The sequence below is a fragment of the Erythrolamprus reginae genome, assembly GCF_031021105.1.
Source record: "Erythrolamprus reginae isolate rEryReg1 chromosome 13 unlocalized genomic scaffold, rEryReg1.hap1 SUPER_13_unloc_1, whole genome shotgun sequence".
Taxonomy (NCBI): domain Eukaryota; kingdom Metazoa; phylum Chordata; class Lepidosauria; order Squamata; family Dipsadidae; genus Erythrolamprus; species Erythrolamprus reginae.
Window position 1 is genome coordinate 75,478 of NW_027248436.1, and position 15,535 is coordinate 91,012.

General features: G+C 41.3%; 1 long non-coding RNA gene across 1 annotated transcript in view; it reads right to left on the reverse strand.

The window, feature by feature from the left end:
* Positions 1-5,179: 5,179 nt before the first annotated feature.
* The window catches only part of LOC139155125 (uncharacterized), a 193,720-nt gene continuing 183,364 nt past the window's right edge, over positions 5,180-15,535 (reverse strand). Inside the window, exons 2-3 of the long non-coding RNA XR_011557028.1 lie at positions 6,296-6,388; positions 5,180-5,676 (exon numbers count right to left, since the gene is read on the reverse strand). This is a non-coding gene — a long non-coding RNA (uncharacterized lncRNA). The remainder of the gene's footprint in view (positions 5,677-6,295; positions 6,389-15,535) is intronic.

Below are 15,535 nucleotides of genomic sequence, written 5' to 3' on the forward strand. Positions count from 1 at the left end.
TAACATTGAACAGGAGCTTGTCAAGGGGGAGAGAAAGCCCCAGGGAGGCTTCCATCCACGGACACCTCTGGGAAAGCCAGAAGGACCTTGGAAGGAAGGAATGGGGGGGGGGGCACGGAAAATCAGTTTGAGATACTAACAGGAGCTGCCAGATCCCTCCTCCTCCATTGATTCTGTCAACCACAAGGGAGGGAGGGAGGGAAGGAAGGAAGGAAGAAAGAAAGAAAGAAAGAAAGAAAGAAGAGACCCATCAGGAGAAGAGGGAAATCAGAGGATCCTTTAGGCTGAGTTCAGAGCAGGGAGGAGACCAAGATCAGACACCAGGACATGGCATGAAAAAAGCAGTTAGCGGGAGTCCTCGACTTTTTTTTTTAAAAAAAATAATTTTTATTGATTTTTTTAGAATTTTACAAAAAACAAAACAGAAAGCATAAAGTGTACCATCACCATACAGAAAAAAAAATCCCTTCACCAGGGAAGAATCCATTTTGTATCCTTCATTTGCTTTGTCTCTGGGTTACATTGTTCATTCTTTATAGAGTGATTGAATTTTATTTCTTACATTTGCATCACTTACTGATGTTGTTAATATATAATTTTTAACCTTCTCCCACCGCCTCATTGTTGCTGCTAATTTTCCTTCATTATAATTATGTAGTCTAATTTCCATAATTTCATAGTGAATGTGATCCACCATGTATTTGCACCAATTTTTTATCGTCCGTTTATTGTCATCTTTCCACCCAAGCACTATAGTTGCCTGGGCACTTTCTATCGCTGCAATTTTGATTTCTTCGTATTCTTTTACCTCACTATTTTTTATCAATAATGCTGCCTCCTTGGTTATTTTCCAATTACCATTCGTAATTTTATTCACTTCCATTTGTATTTGTTTCCAGAATTTTTGAACTTTATTACATTCCCAAAACATATGCATAAATACTCCTTTTTCCTTGCACCCATGCCAACAATTTCCTTTCTTCATTGTTTGAAAACGTGCTAATTGTACTGGTGTATAATACCATTTATGTAGTATTTTTCTTCTCATCTCTTATTCTTGTGGTTTTAATTTTTTTAATATTTTCAATTATACCTTCCATATCCCATTCATCAATTTCTAATTTGTCCTGCCAATATCTCATCAGTCCTTTTACTACTTGTTCTTCCGCTTGTAATAATTCTCTCTATATATTACCTGTTTGTGCTTTTATATTCTTACACTTATCCCTTAGTATCTTTTCTAAATTTCTTTCTTGTCTCATAAATATTTCTTTATTTTCCCTTTTACTTAAATATGTGCTTATCGCATTGGTTTGTAATCAGTTTTGTTGTCCCAGGCACCTCTCTATTTCATTTCTATTAATTCTTCCGTCCCTTTCATATAACTGTTCTATTCTCTGTATACTTTTCCTCCTTAGTTCCCATATTATCTTTGTGAGGTTACTTTCTTTCTTTGTATTTATCACATGCAGCGTTGCTAATTTAGAGTTTGTCATTTTCAATTTATCTTGCCATTTCATCCAGCTCTCTATTATCGCTTTAGTAGGGTCTAATAGTCTATTTATTTCTACCTTATTCCATTTCCTAAATAATAATTCCTGATTCTTAATACAGTGATCTCTCGGTTAGCGCGGGGGTTACGTTCCAAGACCTCCCGCGCTAACCGATTTCCGCGTTATATTGGATGCGGAAGTAAAACCACCATCTGCGCATGTGCGCCATTTTTTTTCATGGCCGCACATGCGCAGATGGTGGAGTTTGCGTGTGGGCGGCGGGGAAGACCAAGGGAAGATTCCTTCAGCCGCCCAACAGCTGATCTGCTCCGCAGCGCGGAAGCAGCGAGGAGCCGAAGATGGGGTAAAGGCAAAGGGGAAACCCCATCTTTGGCTCCTTGCTGCTGCCGCGCTGCGGAGCGGATCAGGTGTTGGGCGGCTGAAGGAACCTTCCCTTGGTCTTCCCGCCAGATCACTTGCCGCTTGCCAGTCCACACACGCCCCCCTGGATGAGCCGGCCACAGGGGCGAGGGGTGGGGATGAAGGGGCAGGACTTCCCGGGCGGAAGGCGTGCTCGGCTCTGCCGCTCCAGCCCCTTTCGGCCGAGCCTCCCCGGCCAAGCAGCCAGGGAAGTCGAGCCAGGCGTGGCGGCGGCAGCGCTGCTTCTCCAGTCGCCCGGTCCTCTCCTGCCTCCTGCGCCGGCTGTCAACTTTTCTTTTTAGCACTGGGGAGGCAAGTCAGCTCCTGCCCAGTTTTAAAAAGAAAAGTTGACAGCCAGCGATTGTTCCGCTGCCGCCAGCATGGCCTGGCTGGCAGCGGAAGATGTAACGGAGCCCATGGGGGATTCGCCTTCCTCCCACCCGCAGCCGAGACTGATCGTGGGCTCCTTCGCAACCTCGGAGAGCTTCCGGGGCATGAAAGCTCACGAAAACCAGGAAGCTCTCCGAGGTTGCGAAGGAGCCCACGATCAGTCGGCTGCCGGCGGGAGGAAAGCGAATGCCACGGGGCTGGGCTCGGCTCCCCCCTCGGCTCCCCCCCTTACCAGCCCCGCCGCGGAAGGCTCCATTCTGTTCCCTGCCGGCCCGATTGAGCGGCCGGCGGTCTCCATTCAGGGAACAGAATAAAAAAAAATTTATTTTTTAATATTTTATTTTTTAAAATAATATTTTTTGAAAAACTGCGTTGCAGCGTTTCGCGCTAATCGAGAACGCGCAAGTCGAGGGACCACTGTATCATTAATTTCTTTCTCTAATTCTACCCATGGTTTTTCCTCTAATAATTGTAATTCCATTAGCCTATCAATATGATATGTGTCCCTATAATGGATTTCCCCAGCCTCCCTCGTCCTCCGTTGCTATCAGTCATTTTTTTTAATCCTTGGTCTTTTATTTACTTTGGCCAATCTTCTCAAATTTTTATTTTTCCAATTCTTAATTTGTTTCTGAATTTTTCCCCATATTAAATTATAATTAAATTCCACAATTTTTTCCAGATTCTTTAATAACCATTCTTCTAAATATTTCATATTCTTGCTACCCAGTTTTAAACCCGATACCTTCAGGTATCAGGTATAAGGAAGGAGTCCTCGACTTATGACCACAACTGAACCCAACACTTCTGTTGTTAGAGGAGATATTTGTTAAGTGAATGTTGCCCCACTTTACAATCTTTCTCACCAGTTCCGTTTCTATCAGGGTTGTTGAGTGAATCTGGCTTCCCTGTTGACTTTGCTTTGGGAAGGCTACAAAAGGGGATCCCAGGACCTTGGGCTCAGTAGCCTTTCTGCAATCCGATCGCTTTGCACAGAGAGGGAATCGACAAGAATCCCACTGCCTGAGCCAAAGGGATCCAGGAGATCTTGAGAGATATCATTTTGTCAGGGGGGCGGACCCTCAGTAGGGGAGGGGTGAGATAGGTCGGGGCCAGGCAAGGGAGGTCAGAGGAGGGGCCAGGGACAGGCAGTTCAGATGGTTCCCCGAACTGGGCATTACATTAAACGGTTCTAGCAAAACAGTGAGAACCAGCTTCCACACGATTAACTCCATTAAACCTTAAACACGACCTAAGCATAGCCCATAAAATCATCTGCTACAGCAGATGTCTTCGGAGAGGGGCGGCATACAAATCCAAATAATAAATAAATAAATAAATAAATAAATAAATCCTTCCTGTCAACAACTATTTGACTTCAACCACAACAACACACGAGTACACAACAAATACAAACTCAATGTAAACCGCTCTAAACTCGACTGCACGAAATACAACTTTAGTAACTGAGTAGTTAATGCCTGGAACTCGCTACCTGACTCTGTAGTATCATGACCTAACCCCCAAAACTTCACCCTTAGATTGTCCACTGTTGACCTCTCCCGATTCCTCAGAGGTCAGTAAGGGGCGTGCATAAGTGTACCAGAGTGCCTTTCATTTCCTGTCCTAATGTTTCTCTCTTATTGGTATTATGTATATAAATATTGTTATATCTTTTTATACCGCCAACACATACTTGACAAAATAAATAAAAATAAATAAATAAATAAACCGGCTGAATCCCTCCACTGCTCCTTTCCCTGTATTTTCTCTTCCCTCCCTCCTTTCCTCTTTCTTCCCCCCCCCCCTCTCTCCTTCTCTCTCCCCCAACCCAAAGTCATTTAGTCCAAGGTCTTTCCCAGGTCTTTCACTCCCCATTTATTCTATTCATTCCACAGACTTTGCCTGGGATTCTCCGAGTGTCTCTTTCAGCTTCTGACTCTCCATCTTGAAAGACCCACAGTGGCTGGGGCGGGGGGTTGTCTTCAGAAACACCCCCAGCATCTCCCCACAGCTGGATCAAAGGTTGTGACGTAACACAAAAGGTCAGGAATCCTTTCCTGGGCTGATCGAGGACTGGGCTCCATGGGGTCATCCATCAGGGCTCCCTCAGAGGGTCTGACCAGCTTTTGAGGGGAAGCAACGCAGGAAGAGCCCCCACCTCATTGAAGGAGCTGAGGAAGATCCTGGTAAGGAAGCAGATCTGAACAGAGGACCCTTCGGAGAATGGGACTCCAAGAAAAGTCTCCAGAAAGAGACAAGAATTCTTCATGGGCCACCTTCAAGGCTGTGATGACCCAGGGCATGGCACGAAAGCAACTCAGCTAGAGAAGGGGTCTAATTCCCCTTGACTGCCCCAACCTTTTCCCTAACATTTATCCCCACAATTACTACAAGCCCTGGAGAAAAGCTCTAACATGCACCTTCAGCAGCTTCTGGCTGTGAGTAGTCCAGGAAGCCAGGTTATCCAAACAGTAAGCAGAGCAAGAAGTTCAGCAAAGCAGGCCAAACGGGTGAGCCCCACAAGACAGACAAGCATGGGGTCGGTAAGTGCCCACGAGATTCCACAGATTCAAGGCTTCTTCCTGACGAATGCGCCTCCCACCAGCCCCTCCTTACATCTCAGTCCCCAGGTGTGCCTTGTGAAGGGGGGCAGGGCACTCTCCTCCCTCATAGGGCTCAGTCTGGGTTGGTCTCACCTTCTCACTTCTCTCTGTGCTCTGGGATCAGGAGGGGGTGATCCTTGCCCTTCACCTGAGCTCTGGTACATCTTTTTCTTTGTTTACCTTTTGTGACATTTACTCTCCAAATTATCTGACATTTATTAATTCTTTAATTTTACTTTTTAATTTTTTCCCCACCCAATCATAAAATCTAACCCAACAGTTATTTTTTGGTGTTATTTAATTCTTAATACGTTTTGTGGTTTTGCATTTCTTGCTTTGGCGTTTTGGGTTGAGATGCTTGGACTATGGAAGCTAACAGGAAAGAAAACTAGAATCCTTTAATGTTAATTTGGTTGCTCAGTTATATCCATTTTTTTGTTTCTTGCTCACTATTTCATTATTATTAAAATGTTCAATCTGTGCTTCTTTTGCCCAAGGACAAATTGCTGCAACAATCACATTGTCGACCAGGCCTGAAGTCTGACATCGTCTTTCATCAATTATGGTGATGTGGGAATTGATGGATTGCTTTATGTGGATTCCACAGTGATGGAGGCCTCCTCCTCATCTTCAGCTGGTGGTTCTGGTGACACAACAACCTGAACTTAGAGGCCAAACAATACAGAGACCCCAAAGATGAACAATGTCACTTTCCAGGGTCTCCAAGGAACGTTGGTGGGCTCTGACTGGATGATTGCACCAGTTCTCTATTTATTTATGGAAACATCAAAGTACAATTTTATCATGTTTTATCTGTATCTAAATTATTGTATACCACAATTCGCTTCCTATAGAGCCACTGATTATGACATCTCACATGCAAACAAGCTAACCTCATTACTAACTTGGGCAGCCTCCTCCTACCCACATCCTCTTATATTTCTTGGTGACCTAAACCTACCACATATAAATTGGACCCTAAATGAATGTACAGCTGAATCCATACATTCAACCTTTTATAATTCTATGACTGAGGTTAATATGAAATCTCTGACTCCTTTTAAGCAGGTGCAGGAGGTATAACAACCAACAGATTCTTCATTTAATTCCTTCCTTTTCCTTTTGGAATTTAACATTACAAGAAACATAGATTAAATTAAATAATAAACACAGATTTAAACTCTGTATAGGGACTGTTTTAAAAGCCTGGGATGCTTCTGTGCAGAAGTGGAAGTAAAGGGTTTTAGAACCCACTACTGAAATTGTTGCAAATCTTAATTTATTAATTTTCTTACCCACCCACCCACCCAAAATCACTTGCACACATACAGACACACATACACACACAATTAATTACAGAATAAACACAGAACACACACAACTTACTGTGTCTGCATGAAGCAGCGTGCAGGCTTCATCAAATTCTGCCAAATCCCAAGAAACGGGCCACCAAGAGTCAATGCTACTCAAGGATGAGTTCTGCAGGAAGAATAAAAGAAAGAAAGAAAAAACTTTTTTTAACAATACATAAGGAAAAGGCACTCAGGGAATAGATTTGATTATTGTGAGGCAGTGAAAAACCCTCAATCTCCAATTCAGAGCATAGGTAAGATTCCAAAGAGGTAAATCTCTTCTCAACAGGTTAATAATTATTTGCATGAATGGGACATTTTTAGCATGGAGATCTTCTTTAGGGCCTCCCAGGCCAAGGAGGAAGTCTTAGAATACAGACAACGGTTTAAGCAGTATAGGGCTGAGATGAGGGTCTGGCCGAATGCCTTTCCTGTCGCCAATGTGGAGTTATATTTAGCAGACATATTCTCCTCGTGTTAAGAGGGAGAAATATCTGCCTCTACGTAGGATCGAACTCACAGCCTCTTGATTGTGGAGGCGAGAGTTCCATCTCTAAGCCACTGTACCACTCACTGTACCACTGTACCACTCACTGTACAGACTCAAATCAACCATCCCCAGTCCAAATTCATCACTTTCCACAAGTTGATGCCATGGATCTACTTTTTGACAAGGATTTGTGTGTGTCATAGCCCACAATTAGTATAGTACACAATTTGGGTAGATAATTCTCCATTTAACAGCAGGTAAGCATTACATATCCCGAAAGCCCTAATATCTACGCATCAGGTGGAAAACACCAGCACTGAGATAATTTGAGAAATCAGGCATAGATTTAGCAATGTTAAGCAGCAGTTAACTGACATTATTGTTTACTTGCTATTGTTAATTAAGTTTCAGTTAACTAAAATGGAAGACTTATTCAAGGAAAAGAACAAGGTATTACCTACTTGAGATAAGAAGACTCACCAATTTTGCAGTAAATTATGCCTTTACATTAGACATACCCCAACTCTAAATACTTCACCTCCATTCAAATATTTGTATAAGATGCAGACAAAATCCAGCACTAGCAGTCCCTAACAAACAAACAGGCCCCCAAGGGGGATTTATTAGGGAAAGATTATGAGCTATTAGCAATTTGGCAGAGCTGGAAAACAGCAGTTGTCCCCATATCTCTGGCCAAGAAAGCAAATTCAGGTGGCAATCAGCATCTGCCTACATGCCATGTTTCAAATCATTCCAAGGCAACTGAAAGTCTGCTCCCATGGAATCAGAACTTTGAGTCGTGTTCTAAATTGCAACTGCCATGCCACCATCCCTGGCTGCAGTGGGTTGAGGCCATAGAGCAGCTATCTGTACAACTGAAGCCCAGGGAATATTATTTTTTTATTTTCTTTTTCTTTTAAATAATCTTTATTAAATATTTGAATTAAAATAAAACAAACAAAATTTGACTAACAAACATATAAACACACATTGCCTATTATAAAGCACACATTTTATCATGAGATCATTTTTCTTTTGCACATACTGATCTCTCTTAAAACTATCCTGACTTCCCATTTGATTCTGAGTCCAACTCAAGGCATATCATCACTCAAAAACCTCCAAAGGAGTCGGCATCATCTCTCATTGGTTGTGGCCACCTTTGCATTTCTTTGATGCTTCTGTTGAAAGATGGCAACCAATTGAAATTAAGATGGAGAATCTGGGGAGCCCCAGATTCTGCCCCTTCCTTCTCTGGAGATGAAATTAGAATATTGTCTCTTGGATCTGGAATCTGGTACAAGAAATTCAGAGAATTCAGGTTTTCCTCTCCAGGGGAGATGAAAGGAAAAATGCATAAAAGATCAGAAATGATTTGTGTTCAAAAGGCCTTGTGGGAAGGGGCCTAAAAAACCCCCATATGGGTCTTTGCCAGCTTTAGCTGTCCTCCTGACTGCCTGAGAAGGCCAGATATGATTTAAAGGCCAGAGCACAGACTGTCCCCTGCAAGCAATGAGATGGACAGCAAAAGCATGGAAAGGCCCAGGGGAGGAAGGTCCCTGAGTGCTGACTGTGGGTTTCTGGGAGTTGAAGTCCACACATCTTCAGGTTGCTAAGGTTGGGAAACATGCTCTAGTAACCCCCGCATTAGGCAATTGGAGGGATCACCTTTAAAATGTTTTCCAGCTCCATTTGTCCATTATTCCGACTGCTTCCCTCTTTATGGAGGACAAAAGAATCCTCTCCTAAAAGGCATTTAGGCAACAAAATAGAGACTGTGGAGTCTTTGTATGCTTTATCTGTCCTTCTCATTTTCTGCAGAGGCTACATTTAACTTAAAAGGCCAGACCACAGTCTCCCCCTACAGGCAGTGAAAAGGACATCTCAAGGTAGCCATTTTTTCCCCATGTCTCTCTGTCATTTGGGGGGGGGGGTGTCTTTTCACCTGGTGTGTTTTTTCTCCCTAATTTTTCTCTGTCTGTGTTTGCCTGTATTTGTATGTGAGAGGGAGAAAGGTGGGGTTTTTTTTTAACTCTGTAAAGTTCTGGTAACTAGTTTTTCACTAAAGTTGCATCAGCCCTTTTGTGTGGGGCCTTTGAGTTTTAACTTTCAAAATAAAGTTAAATACATGTTGGCTTTAACTCAGCAGGCAGCTATTTCAGATCTGTGAGATGCTCTGGCATTAACTGGCCCCTGGGATTTTGACTTTATGCCAACAAATCTTAGATGTATTTCTTTCTTCAGCCACAGTTGCCGTGTATTCCCTCCGGGGTCAGTTTCAAGCATGGAACTCCCAAACCTCTCAGTTCTAGATGACCGATTTAATTCCATCTCTGCCCCTGCTATTATGAGCCATATTGGGATTATTTCCCTTTTTCATCTCTCCAGAAAATCCCCCAAAGTTGAATTATCCAGGGATCTCTCCTGCGAGGGAGAATTATAATAAATTTTTCAGCTCTGCTCTTTGGCTGAATCCTCCAGGGGAGACTTTGGGCAGCAGAGAAATATGGAGTTTGGGGACAGGCAGAGCCTCTGCTCCTGCATGTACTGTACGTCTCTCTACTTTACACACACAGGAAGCTGTGTTTCAATCAGGAAAGCAACTGGATAATATTCCATCTTCTGAGAATCCTCTGAATTCTTCTAATTCTTCTTTAGGAACAGGAAGGAGATTTATTGATTCACCGCATGGATTATGGACCTCTTGCTTTGGGTCCTGCTTTTGTCCCATCCAGTCTCTGGGAAGCTGAGTAGGAAATGCCCGCTGAGTTTGGAGCACCAGGATGGAAAGCATCTACAGAGCTTATACAGCCCAGGAGACCATCTCATTGGTATCATCACCAGTGAAAAGGAAGTATTGCATACAAAGTTGCTTTTCAATGTGGCTCCTTCTCTTCAGTTTGTTTTCCATGATCTGTAAGTCATTCAGGGTGATGGAGTTGCACTCCCTCCATGCTAATACTCTCCTTTTTTCGCCCCCCCCCATTTATTCCTATATTGGGGAATATGTCAAATTTCCTGAATGATTTTGATTTCCACAGCTTCTCTTTTATCTGATTTTGTGAAAGATTATATATTAAAAGAAATATTTGTTGTTTCTGTTGATTATAAACATTTTTTTACAATAGGGATATTTATGGTTTTCTACATGGCTTAGGATTCATTTTCAACATTCAACTGATCAACAAGAATTCCCAGCTCCTGCACAACCTCACACTGGGCTACAATATCCATGACAACTATATGAGCACTTTCCGCACTTCAGATGCCTTGCTGGACATTCTCTCCACTGGAGAAGTCAATGTCCCCAACTACAGCGGTGGAAGGAAGGACAACTTTCTGGCCCTTCTTGATATAGCTAGAAGGGACATCTCCATCCAGATGTCAACAATAGGAGGCACCTACAAAGTCCCACAGGTTTGTGTGTGTTTTTCTCCATCTGGTAAAATTAAGTGGTTGGTAAGCAATAGATACAATCATGTCTTCTCCATGGAATTCAGAAGCTGCTTTTCTCCATATTAGCAAAAATGTTAGTGTTTTACCCCAATTATAGACCAAATGTACTAGCAGATATTGTAGCTAAAATTTATGCCATGATCCTCTTAGTTAAACTTGAGAAAAATGCATTCCTTCCAGAAGAAAAAGAAGGTTTCAGGCAGAGTTAAAAGCTATATAGATTTTAAAAGAAATAATGCATAAGTTATTAATCATATATTGACTCAAATTGGTTTTGAAATAGCTAATCTATATCAGTGAGGTAAAACAGGTTTTGCTGGCTTTCTAGATGTTAGGGCAGCATTTGACTTAATAAATAGAGAAATATGGTGGGGAAAATGGGTTCCCCTCAAAATGGAGCTCAGCCAGTTGGCCCTGATCAAAGCCCTTGTTTGAGAGGGAGGTTTGGGCTCAACGGAGCCATGAGAAGAAGGATCTATGCTTATCAAGGGTGGAAAGGAAAAAATACATATTTGAACACTTGTTATTCAGTATAGATATGAATGACTTCAGTGGCCCACTAATTTAGTAATTTTTGTCAAAAAATGAAATAACATTTATTTATGATCTGTGGCAGGATAGGACTAAGGCAGGATAAAAAAACAGATTGTAAATAAATGTTATTTTATTTTTTGACAAAAATTACTAAATTAGTGGGCCACTGAAATGCAGTGCACATAGTTTACAGCCCTTGGATTTCAGAAAGTCTTTGCAAAGTAAACCACAACTTATTTCTTGGTAAGCTAAAAATATGTGAGATAGGCAGCATCATGGCCAGATGGAGTCAGCCTGTGGTCCTCAATGGAACTGTACATCTTGCCAACACCCCAAAAGATAGGCCGAAGACCCAGATAGATCTAGATAGACATTAACCCTCGGCCTATCTAACAAAATGAAATTCAGTGTAGAGAAAAGTGTAAGGTTTTACACTTAGGCTAGAAAAACCAAATGTACACTTTACAGATTAGGTGAAATCTGCCCCACTAGCAGTAACTGTGAGAGGGACCTTGGAGTCTTATTGGGCAATCACTTAAAAATGGAACAGCGATGTGTGGCACCAGCCAGAAACATTTGCATTAACAGATAAAATCAAGATTACATGAAATATTAGTACTAATTTATACTGCCTTGGAAGGACAACACTTGGAAAACTGCATCCAATTTTATGGCCATATTATAAAAAAAGACGTAGAGACTAAGATGATTAAAGGGTCTAGAGACTAAAACATATGAAGAACAGTTGCAGGAATTGGCTGTGTCTAGTTTAATGAAAAGGACTAGGGGTGACTGAGAGGAAAATGTAAATATGGTTTATTTTGTGCAAAGAAGGGAACCAAAGTGCAGCCATATTGCGATATCAAGTTGTTTTTTATATTCAAATGACCTTTCCTTTGTACCATTATGTAACCATGCGTGCGAAGCAGTATTATAAACAAAGATTGTATTTTTTTAACTTATTGTGTGAAAAACAGAATATAAAACCATGGCTAGTCCCTAAGTAAGAGCAAAAAACGCATTAACACCATGTGTCATTGCTCACGTCATGACTTATGGGAGTGTTCAACATACTGGGAGTCATGTATATATTGTTGGTTTGGTATAAAAATGGATGTGTGAAGATGTCTATTGCCTTCTTCAGGTGTGATTCTCTACCTGAGTGGGCCTCTCCTTGATTAGAGAGATAGTAAACGTCTCTTCCTGTTCACCTGGCTCCGGTGTCATTATTTTTCCTTTTCTCACAGTGACACAGTAACAGTGTGCAATATTTCAGGGACTTCCACAAAGAATGGGTTGTTAACCTGTTTTCCAAAAACTGGAAAACAAGCCAAGAAACAATGTATTAAAATTAATCAAGGAGAGGATCAACTAGAACTAAGGAGAACTTTCCTGGCACTTAGAACAATTAATCAATGGAATAACTTGTCTCCAGAAGTTGTGGGTGTTCCAACACTGAAGGCTTTTTAAAAAAAACCTAGACAGCTACTTGTCTGGAATAGTATACAGTCCCCTGATTGAGGAGGAGGTTAGCCTAGAAGACCTCCAAGGTCCCTTCCAATTCTTTTATTTTGTTTTAGGTTCTGTTATAGTTACACATGCTGAGCATGCTAAATACCTATTGGAACTCACTAATTTACACTAACAAAATGATATTATTATACTTACACATTTGATTGTATACCCTGGAAACAAAACTTGGATTCTTTTGTCATAATAATTATGTGATAATTAATCAAGTTCAAAAGTTATGGTCTTTGGGAAATGACATAGTAGCCACCGTTGGTCAGCCAATAGAGCAGTTAACACCTTTCTTTACCTGAAATTGTTTTCTCTGAGACTGAATCTTGGACCCTCATCATCAAAGGAGCTCAGTGAGAGAAAGGTCCTGAGTGAAAGTGGTGCTTAAATGAAAACTTCATTGTTCTCCCGCTTCCTCAACCCCAATTATTAAAGTATAAGAGGCCAAGGTTTCCCCCATGTTCTTACATTCATCTGATGTTTGGGGCTTGAGAGAGAAATCTCTAGCAGAACCAACGCCATCACGGCCTCTGAGGTCTTGGGGTGGGTAAAAGGACTCCAGCTGCTGCCCTCACAGTTGTATAGGGAAGTTACACAATTTCTGCTTTGTCTAATTTCAGACAATATGGATATCAGCATAAAAGTTAATCTATGGAAACTGACAGACTCCGAAAAGAGACAAAATTTCAATTAAAGAGAAATATTTGATTATACAACTGACAAATCGTATTAGAAACTGAGGTCTGCCTGTTTCTTGTATAACTGGAGAAGAAGCTGAAAAGATTCCTCCCGAAAAAATCTAGGATACAGAAACGGAAAAAGATGCACCAATCCTCAAAAAATATAATAGGACCCTTATTGGAATATAATACTTCAGTCAGCATTTCAATGTGTTAATATAATTATGGTAAATTGTAGAGGTGGTACAGTATTATCCACATTGTTTATAGTTTTTAAAATTAATTATTTTTCATTTTTATAATACGATCTTGCTAATATTCTTTTTTAATATTTCAAACAATGTCTAACTACATATTGTTTTAGTCCTTCATGAGAAGCAGGTTGGATTCATTAAAATATAATATTTTGGATTTGATCTGACCCCAAATATAACACAGCATTCTCCATTGCTTTTTCAGATCATTTATTCAACTGCTCCAGAAGCTCTGAGTGATAAAAGCAAATTCCCCTTTTTCCACCAGATGAAGCCCAAAGAAGGGATCCAGTACCCAGCCATTGTCCAACTGCTCCTCCATTTCAGATGGACCCTGATTGGCCTCTTTGCTTCAGACACAGAGAAGGGAGAGAATTTCATGAGGACTTTCCCTCCAATGCTTGTCAGGAATGGAATTTGTGTGGTTATATCACAACAATTCTCCACAACTGAACATACAGCCTCCCTCAGGGATGCCCTCTCTAAGTGGAGACAAGTCAATGTCTTTGTTCACTTCATGGAATTTGAGTCCCTGTGGGACAAAATTCTTCCTTTCCATGAAACATTTCTGCACTTGCCAGGAGTCATTGTAGGGAAAGTCTGGATCCTCACAAATTTTGTAGCGTATGAAATAGAAAAGCCCAGACATCTCAAATATGTCCACAGTATTTTGCAGTTTGGTTATCTGACCAAAAGGAGCCCAAAAGATGAAGCCTTTGATCCCCATTTCTTTGTGGAAGAAAAGTTTCAAGATCTTTATTTTCTCTGTTCTCTTTCAAAGAACATCTTTTCTGTCAAAGGCCGCAGAAGATGCACCCAGAAAGCCCCACTGGAGACCCAGGAGAAAAGGAACAGGATAGGGATCCAAAATCTCTATGATTATTACAGCGTCATGAAGACTCTGGCCCATGTCTTGAATGCCGCCTATTCCCCCAAATTGAGGAGGAGAAGGAAGGAGGGAGAAAAGAGGTTGGGGTCTCCAAGGCTGCAGCCGTGGCAGGTAGGGGATCCCAATATGGATCCATGAATCTTAGAACCTCTGGAGAAGGAATTGAGATATCATTTCCCCCTAGGCCTTTACAATTTTATGCATAGAATGTCTGTATGTATGTTTGGCTTTTTATTATAATGGGTTTTAATTGTTTTTAGTATTGGATTATTGTTATACGCTGTCTTATTATTGCTGTTAGCCGCCCCGAGTCTCCGGAGAGGGGCGGCATACAAATCCAATAAATAATAATAATAATAATAATAATAATAATAATAATAATAATCCAGATGAGGAGGAGGGGAACCAACTCAACATCTGCCCAATTTAATTACTCACGGAATAATGGTTCCAAAGTGTATGTGGGGGGTTCCTAAATTTTGTGGATGTGGCTTGATGGCCATGTGACCCATGGGAGTGGCTTGGCAGCCGTGACTGAGTGGAAGTGGTTTCATGGTCATGTGATTCAGAAGGCACGTCCTGGAGGTCATGTGACTAGGTGGGTGTGGCCAACTCAGTGTCACTCATGTCAAGGGCTGCCTCGCCTGGCCGCTCCCAGCCATTCCTTGTCACACTCAGCCTCAATGGATCTACAATTCTGCAAAAATGTCATTCACTTTTTTCCAACTTTACATACTATAGATATTCTTTCATGGACCCTGAAAGGAGGAAATGGCCCCCATGCTTTGCCCCAGAGTGTGAGAGGCAACAGGCTCTTAAGGGGCTGCCAGAAAGAAGGGGGGGCAATGTATTTTCCAAAGCCCCAGTAGGCAAAACAAGAAGCAGTGGATGGAAACTGAAGAAAGGGAGAAGCCACCTAAAACTAAAGAAACATTTCCTGACAGTGAGAACCAATTCAATTCAATTCAATTTATTAGATTTCTATGCCGCCCCTCTCCGAAGACTCGGTGCAGAAATATTGCAGTCATAATTTCACACATAAAATTGCCATTCATGAAATACAACTTGCATATTGTTCAAAACAGTCATTAGTGTTATGGCTGATGTGGCAGATTATGGAATGGAATAGCTTATTAAACTGAATTTATGCAACCTGATGTACAAAATAAACACATCCATATTTATACTCTTGACTATAAACACTGAATGCACGTAAATCTCTGAAAAATATGTGGTAGCCCTGGGCAAAAGAAAGGCATCAATCTATAAAGTAGTATATTAACACATGATAAATAATAGAACAATTAAAAATAATAGTACAGTTTTTCTCTTTCTCTCTCTTCCTTTTTCTTTCTTTCTCATCTATCCCTCCCTCCCTCCTTCCTTCCTTTTTCTTTGTTTTCTTTCTTTTTCTTTGTTTCTCTCTCCCCCTCTTTCTTTCCATATATTC